We start from the raw sequence: 8,549 nt of genomic DNA on the forward strand, positions 1-8,549 counted from the left end.
ATCACTTTCTGGCACATTATCTCTAGCCTCTTATTGGCTAATTCTCACATCTTGAATTAACCCATTTCTATTAATTTGTATATCACCATGAGGTCATGGATTACCAGAAAAGGTTCAGCATGTCTGACCTGATGGCTCCATGGCAGTTCTCTGAATTTGTTTTCTTTCTCCCAGAATTCAGCTCTGTCTCCCCTGCCTACCTAAGTTCTGTCCTATCAATTAGGCCAAGGGAGTTTCTTTATTCATTGTCCAATTAAAGCAACACATTAACAGAAGAACCTCCTACACTACACAATAGGACAGATTCAGACATAAAAGACCTCTAAATGGGTCACAGTGTTTGGATAAATGTGTGTAGGCTTCAGAGAGAGAAGAAGAAAAGTATAAACAGTTAAAAAGAATGGTTTTTAGAAAATGAAACAAAATCTTTAAAGAGACAGTACAGACAATCATAGATTAAAGGAATAAAGATAATAAAATAAATATTAAAAATTAATAGAGTAAAAACAAATAAACCATGTAAAGATGGAAAAATTGCAGAGAGTCTAGATTATGTACCTTATTGTGTTTTGAGTTTTTTGACTGTGAAGGAGTTAAGTAAAGAGAGACATTTCATTGTTTGGGCTCCTAAGCTAAACCAGCATATATGTTCTAAAGATATCATGACTTCCAAACTTGGGTCTGAGGATATGTTGCTTTGGAAAAGAGGTTCTTATTTTGTTTCCACAGAGGATTAACACCTGTGGATTCATTCCAGGCTAATGTGGTTTGATGCAAAAAGACCCCCTGAAAGGTCAATGTGGACACCCAAAAATTACTTTGTTCAACAAAAAGCAGGAAGCAGTAGGGAGAGAACTACACCCATAACCCCAAATATTGCTTATAAATGTTTGTTTACATTTAAAGGGGAATATTCTTGTAGAGATTTGCATTGATATGGATCTTGGTTTATTGATACAAATTTAAGGACAATTTTCTTATACTGTGCATATGTATTTTTGATCTTGAGTAAGATATTGTGTTTGTCCAGCTCATTTAAAAAAATGTATTGTATAGTTAAGAAACATAGGTTAATAGATAGTCATCTATAATAGTCAGGCTTGTAGTTATGTTAGGTAGGTTTTCTAGATGTGCAAAGATGTATTCAGATGGGCAGGCAGTCTTCAAGCCTTTCAAAGACTATGGAATATGGCATTTAAAATGTTTTATGAAGATTGGGAGCTACAAACCCTCAGATTCTGAATTTCTTGTAAACAACTTGTTTTTTCCTTATCTGAGCACCTGCAGATGCTCTGAGCAAGAAACCCTCAAGAGTTCCTGATGGCAGGAGAGTAGTTTCTGTTGAGTTTGGCTGGGGCGTGGCTATCCCTATATAAGCTGCCCTTGGATTCAATAATGGGGTCATTCTTGGGGCATTCTAGCTTCAAGAATGACCTGTGTCTCTCTCTGTCTCTGTGTCTTTTTTGTGTGTTTCAATCTCTAGCCCCTTGCCCACCTCATGAACTGTTTGGTGGCACATACAGCACAGATGGGCATAATATGCCACAAAGAGCTTAAGACATTTTATGACAATAAGACACAGGTGCTGCTGGCAGCACCAAGTTATTTCAAGAGGATGATGGACACCGAAGAAGCTGCTTATGGAGTTGGATAGTCATTTGGGCAAGAAACTGTCTTGTATGGACTGCTTGATGAACTGGACATGTAGGGCCCACAGAAAAGGTGAGACAGTCCTTCAGTGTTTCTGTTTCATTGAAGAGTCTGATAGACATTCTGCAGGACACCGAAGAAAGTGAGGACAAACTGCTAATAAAGGCAGAACTGTCTTTGAGATTTCCTGCTTTGTGGAAAAGTCTGCTGAATACTATGGGCATGTAGACCAAAGATGGTTGTCCCATTGATATAAAAGAACTTTGGATGAGTGTGTAGCAAGATGTCTCTGTCAATTCTGGAGTTTTGAAAGTAGCTTACAAGGTACTTCCAGTTTACTTAGGTAATATTGGATCCTTCTGGAGTCTTTCATGGAGTTGAAGAATTTATAATTATAGTTTTAGTTTTCCTTAGTTATGATAAAAGATAAAGTAAATATACATATTGTAACTGTAATTCTTGCTTGATAACTGTTTTTCTATGTAATATTACTATGTTAAAGTTAAAGCCTTCCTTTTTGTTTAAAGAGAAATGGATATGTGATGTCAGATTCCCCTCTGTATGCTGTGAAAACCATTGGTTAATAAAGAAACTGGTTTAGCCTGATAGGGTAGATTTATGGGGAAAGCTAAAATGAATGTTGGGAGAAAGGAGGCAAAGTCAGGTAGAAGTCATGTAGCCCTGCCAGAGACAGGCACTGCAACTTTACCCAGTAAGCCACTGCCACATGGCAATACACAGATTAATGGAGATGGATTAATATGTAATATGTAAGAGTTAGTTAATAAGAAGTTAGGACTAATGGGCCAAGCAGTGATTTAAGTAATACAGCTTCTGTGTGATTATTATGGAGCTTAGCAGCCAGGGGCCAACAAGTGACCTCATTATAACACACAAGTAGACTTACTCCACCTTGAGACCCTCCAATAAAAGAATGTCTCCACTCAGACAATCTAGTTTCTACTCTGTAACGTTAACTGAACATAGGTATTAAGTTACTTTAGAAAACACCTTCACAGAAACACCAGAAATTTGTTTAATTGTACACATACATACTACATGTTCACAAATTGGCATACAAAACGACTCTCACATGTCACAGAAGGCATGCTGATGCAAATATTCCTGTTATTGTGAGATGCCAGATTTCAGCTTGCAAACGTTGGATTAGATAAATAAAAGTGACACATTAAAGATCTATGAAATAAACAATGGAAGAATTTGTATCTTTGAATACGGGATAACTCAATGACTCACTAATTCTCTTCAACTTTAGGGGTTTGTTTATGTTTCTATGTCTGTAGGTGTACCATGTGCATGCTTGAATGCAAGCTGAAGACCAATATTGGCTGTTGTTCTTCAGGAAGTATGAAAATAAATAGTATTTGAACGTCTCTTAATAGCCTAGCGTTCATTAAGTATGCTAGAATGGCCCACCAAATGAACCACTATGATATGCTTGTCTCTGTTTATCCAGTGCCAAGATTAAAAGTCTCCACTTTTATGCATGACTTTTTCTTTTTTCTTTAATGGGGTTTCTGGATGATTGAACTCAGGACCTCATACTTATGAGACAAGTTCTTTTCTATCACCTCAGATCCTTTGAAAATGTGGCACATTTATACATTATTACTACTAAGTGGTAAAACATAATAACATCTTGAATTTTGCAAGCAAGTGGATGGAATTAGAAAACACTAACTATCTTGAGTGAGGTAACTCAGACCCCAAAAGATGAATATGGCATGTACTCACTCATAAGTGAATACTACCTATAAACAAAGGATATTGAGCTTATATTCATTATCCTGGAGAAGCTAAGTAATAAGGTGAACCATAAGAAAAACATATATAAATCCACCTGGAAAGTGGAAACAGACAAGATCACCTGAAATAATTGGGAGCATGGGGGTGGGGGTAGAAGAGATGGTGGAAGTCCGGGAAGAGGAGAGGAGAAAGGAAGGGGTGAGGAGAACTTGAAATAATAGAGAAGGAGAAAGGACAGAGATGAGAGCAAGGAAAGAGATATCTTGTTTGAGGGAGCCATTGCAGGGCTAACAAGAAACCTCGCTCTAGAGAAATTCCCAGGAATACACAAAGATGACCCCAGCTAAGACCCTAAGCAATAGAGGAGAGGGTGCCTGAACTGGCCTTGCCCTGTAGTCAGACTGATCACTATCTTAAAAAGTCACCATAGAACCTTCATCCAGCAACTGATAGAAACAGAGGCAGAGACCTGCATTGGAACACTGGACTGAGTTCCCAGAGTCCAGATGAAGAGTGGGAGGAATGAGAATATGAGCAATGAGATCAAGACCATGATGGGGATACACACTGAAACAGTATACCTGAGCTAATGGGAGCTCACCAGCTTCAGCAGGACTGGGAAGGAACAATCATAGGACCAAACTAGTCCCCCTGAATGTGGTTGACAGTTGCATGACTGAGGGGCCACTGACAGTGACACCAGAATCATCTCTACTGCATGTTCAGGCTTATTGGGAACCTATTCTCTTTGGATGGATACTTTGCTCAGCCTAGATATAGTAGGGAGGGTCTTGGTACTTCCTCAAAGCAAAGTGCCTTACCCTCTCTGGGATTGGATGGGGGTGGGGTGAGAGGGTATATGGAGTGAATGGGAGGAGGAGAGGAAGTGGAAACTTGGATTAGTATGTATAATGAAGAAGATAATTTGTTTACTTTGTAAAAAATAAATAAATAAAGGGAAAAAATAATTTCTTTAGCCAAGAGACCCTGTTACTGTTAAAATCTGGTTCTTCATGCAACTAAAAGAATTCACTCAACTCCATTCTACGTCATCCAGCATAAGCAATTATAGAAAGCATTAAAATAGAAGCACTTGAAAAATTCCTGTGCTTTTTCATTCATTTCTTCTGTGAAGAGTAACCACAGCTATACCCAGGGGGAAATTGACATGTGTATCACTTATCAGATTTGTTCAACAATCTGACCATAATTGGATTGTTCTTAGGAGCCAGCATACTTCCTATCACATTGTTTGATTAGTGAACACTCATTTTAGGTATCTCATTAAATACTGATATTTTTCATTTGGGAACATCACAATTAACAAAGTCCAAAGCCCTTTTAACAGCATGTGGCAAAACTTAAATTTTAAAAGTCAAAGTTAGAATCCACACATGAGAGGAAAGAAGAATGTAGTGTTTGTCCTTCTGAGTCTGCTACCTCACTTGGGATGACTGAGTTCCAGTTCCAGCCATTTACTTGCAAATTTTGTTGTTTTATTTTCCCTTACAGTTAAGTAAAATTCTATTATGTATATCTACTATGTTCTCCTTGCTCATTCATTACAACAATTTTCATTACAACTTTACTCAATGTTGATAGATGTTTAAGCTGTCTCTATGTTCTAGGTATTGCTAGTAGAGCAGAAATGAATATGGATAACTAGATATCTCTGAAGTAGGTTATAGAGTTCCATAAACTATTTATTAAGGTACTAATATCCTGCATCTTTGTCTGCATTTGTTATCATGTGTTTTCCCAATCTTAGTCATTTGGAGGAGGGTAAAATACAGTCTCAAAATATTTTAAATTTGCATTCCCTAATTGCTGAGGATATTGAACCTAGATTGCACTGAATCTATCCATTTCTTGTGGTAGGATGGCCGTTTTCACAGTATTAACTTTATCGATCTATTAGCATGGGGAATTCTTTCCATCTACAGTCTCCCTTCGTTTCCTTCTTCAGAGAATTAAAGTTTTCATTGTAGAAGTCTTTCATTTACTTCATTAAGCTTGTTCTGGTGTATTTGTTGGTTCAAGATTATTGAGAATGGCAGTGTTTCACTGATTCCTTTTATGCCACATATGCTATCAGTATATTGAAGAACTATTGAGTTTTGTATTTTGATTTTTTATTCAGTCACTCAGTTGAATGTATGGATCAGTCCTAGAAGTTTTCTGGTCGAGTTTTGGAATTTTGTGTGGACCTTAGTTTTAATAAGGCGTTCTCTAGAAACAAAAAAGCATGATCATTTTTCTGTCCTATTTTCCCATTGTTTATATTCACTCTAGCAAGAAAGGGAAAGCAATAGAATCAAGAACTGGTTTGATTCAAGTGTAGAGAGTCTTTTATAGAGCTGTGGTTAACTCTGGAAGCTGCATCACCGAAAGCTCATATCCAGAATCTGTGAGGGCCAAGGAAGGTTGCCCTCTAGACTTCTTTATATGACTGTTATAATATTTTCCAGAACATTTTCCCAGTATTCAAATGGACCTCTTTTTTGTATAAAACATGATCCACAGGAATAAAAAGAGGTTGATGTGCCTTTCAGGTCTTCAGCAACAACAAATGGAATAATTTGTATAATATGGATTGTGTGTTTGAGGAACCTGAGTGGGTATAGATACTCAGAACACAGTTTCATCCAATTATCTTAACTCAGTTCATCAGAAATTGGTGCAAGATGTGAATGTATGACTAGTCAGCACAGGATACTTTGATAGGAAATATAAAGCCTTGATTTTATTAACCACTTTTGTGTTTTACTGAGCATTAACTATATTGAAAACTTTTCTGAACAATATAAGAATACCATATTTCTCTTTTTTGTGGTGCTTCCTAGGTGGTTGACTGTGTCCAGAAGAAGTTGAATGTTTCCATCCCCACCACCAGCTGTCAGAAACTCACTGAGTTAGGGAAGGAATGCAAACTCTGTGCTCTCTATAAGAAGTGCATGACCATGGAAGTAGCTGCTGATACTCTGGGTGAAGAGTGGAAGGGTTATGTGTAAATCAGTGACAGGAATGACAAGCAAAGTTTTCCCGTGAAGCAAGGTACTTTGTCCCATGGTAGAGTGTGCCTGCTGTTGTTATCGACCAAGGAGACCTGGGGAGAGGAAGAACAAGTCTATTTAAAGATATCTTGTGGATGCCAATCTCAGTGTATTCAACTTGGTTATTCTAAAAAACGGAGAGAAGAATATTTGTAGATACAACTGTGCCTCAGCTTTTGGGACCTAAAGGAGATAGCAGAATCTGGAAGCTTTTTTAATCTCTCTACAGAAGATGATGTACACCAACGCATTGTCAGGGTGCCCTTAAACAAAGAAGATAAGAAACCCATGACCAAAGCACCAAAGATTCAGTATTGTGTGACTCCACATGCCCTGCAGCTCAAACATTCATGTACTGGTCTGAAGAGACAACATACTAAGAAAAGCCAGGAGGAAAACTTCAGCATTTGCTAAACTTTGCCTAATAGAATGAAGGCGGCCAAAGAAAAGCACCAGGAACAAATTGCCAGAAGACATAGACTGTCTTCACTGAGAGCTTCTACTTCTGAATTCAGTCCAAAATGAGTCTTTTAAAATAACAAATAACTACAGATCTGAAACAGCAGGATCTTTGTGACACAGGATGATAACTGGGCAGTCAAGAGGAGCCCCAGGGAGAGCCCATTACCTGTGCTGTAACAGAAGCAAGAGGAGCCCCAGGGAGAGCCCATTACCTGTGCTATAACAGAAGCAAGAGGCCTCGAGCCAGACCAAAAACTCATGACAAGAAACACTTGTGAGTAAAGATGGATAAACTAAAGGGAAAATAACTGTGACTAAACTGGGCCACACTATAGCTTCCATAACAAGATTCCCCTTTGTGTATATATGTGTGTGTGTTGTTTTGTTTGTTTGTCTGGTTTAGATTTTGGTTTTTCTTTTAAATTTGGTTTTGGGAGGGGGATTGCAAGTGCAGAGGGTGGATGTGAGGGGACGGAAAGAAAGTGGGATTAAAATGCATAATGTGAAATATACAAAATTAATAAAAGCTAAAAAAGAGTAGCAAATAAATAACCACACCTTAAAATAAAAATACTGTCTTATCCTCAACTAATCATATTTTCCATTCAACTGTGTAAAGTATGATTTTTGGGTAATGACATAGCATAGTTTTTTTTTTTAATCAAAAAGAGTAGTGTCTCACAAAAAGGTTATCATGCAGGTGTGATTTTTCAGCTTTGAATCATGAGTGAATAACACTCCCAACACAATGTAGTTCAGTGTGAATAACTGAATATTGACTATTAATTATACTGAAGATTAAGTGGGATTTAGCATTTGTTTCAAGCCTGGCTGAGCAGCAGTTTTAAGGGAAATAACACTGCAGGGCCATTGCACTTTGCATGCTTAGAGTAGGCGTGAACACGCTAAAAGAAGGAGTAAGGGGATAATTGACCCTTAAGTGGGAGCTAAAAAGTAAATATCACTTAGAAAGTTAATTCATCCATATCATACATGCAGAGAAATATGACACTCAAAGACACTGAGCTAAAAAAGTTCTATTCTGGGGAATTTGCATCAGTGATAGGCAACTGTAGTGTTCCCTGGAGTGAGTCAAGGAAGAAACATTAGGGACAAAAAATATATATGAAGAAAGGAAAGTACAGTACATAAACAAATTAAGGACAGGTTATAAAATCTTATGCTTAAAAAGTTTCAGATAGTATTTTATTTTCTGGTTTGTTGAAAAGCGAAGTATTAATCCCTATAAATGTGACAGATATTTGCTTTTAATCTGTAATCTTAAGAAAATATCAATCTATTTTTCTCCTAGAATTCTATAAAAACTTCTTTATTAAAACAAAATCAGTGATATCATATTTTCATCTATATGGAAAAAGTTGTTAGTATCTAGTTTCTGGCACTATGTCATGTTACTTTTTTATAGTTTGGTTAGAGTATTTAAGTGCCTCCATGAATATGTTAAGTTAGCATACTCAGTTAAATATTAGATTCACTCTTTATGTATTAGAGATGTATCATTGGTGTTTCTCATTAATGGGCTGATGATTTACAACAACAATTATAGAGGCAGTCAACTTCAGTTGAATGTGGTATGTACTAAACTGATGTTATTTA

The 8,549-nt window shown here is 37.1% G+C and overlaps 1 pseudogene; it reads left to right on the forward strand.

Annotated features, from left to right (window-relative positions):
- Positions 1–1,138: 1,138 nt before the first annotated feature.
- LOC106144341 lies at positions 1,139–6,995 on the forward strand (annotated as a pseudogene).
- Positions 6,996–8,549: the final 1,554 nt, after the last annotated feature.

This window comes from Microtus ochrogaster, unplaced genomic scaffold (genome assembly GCF_000317375.1).
Source record: "Microtus ochrogaster isolate Prairie Vole_2 unplaced genomic scaffold, MicOch1.0 UNK14, whole genome shotgun sequence".
In the NCBI taxonomy this organism is placed as follows: Eukaryota; Metazoa; Chordata; class Mammalia; order Rodentia; family Cricetidae; genus Microtus; species Microtus ochrogaster.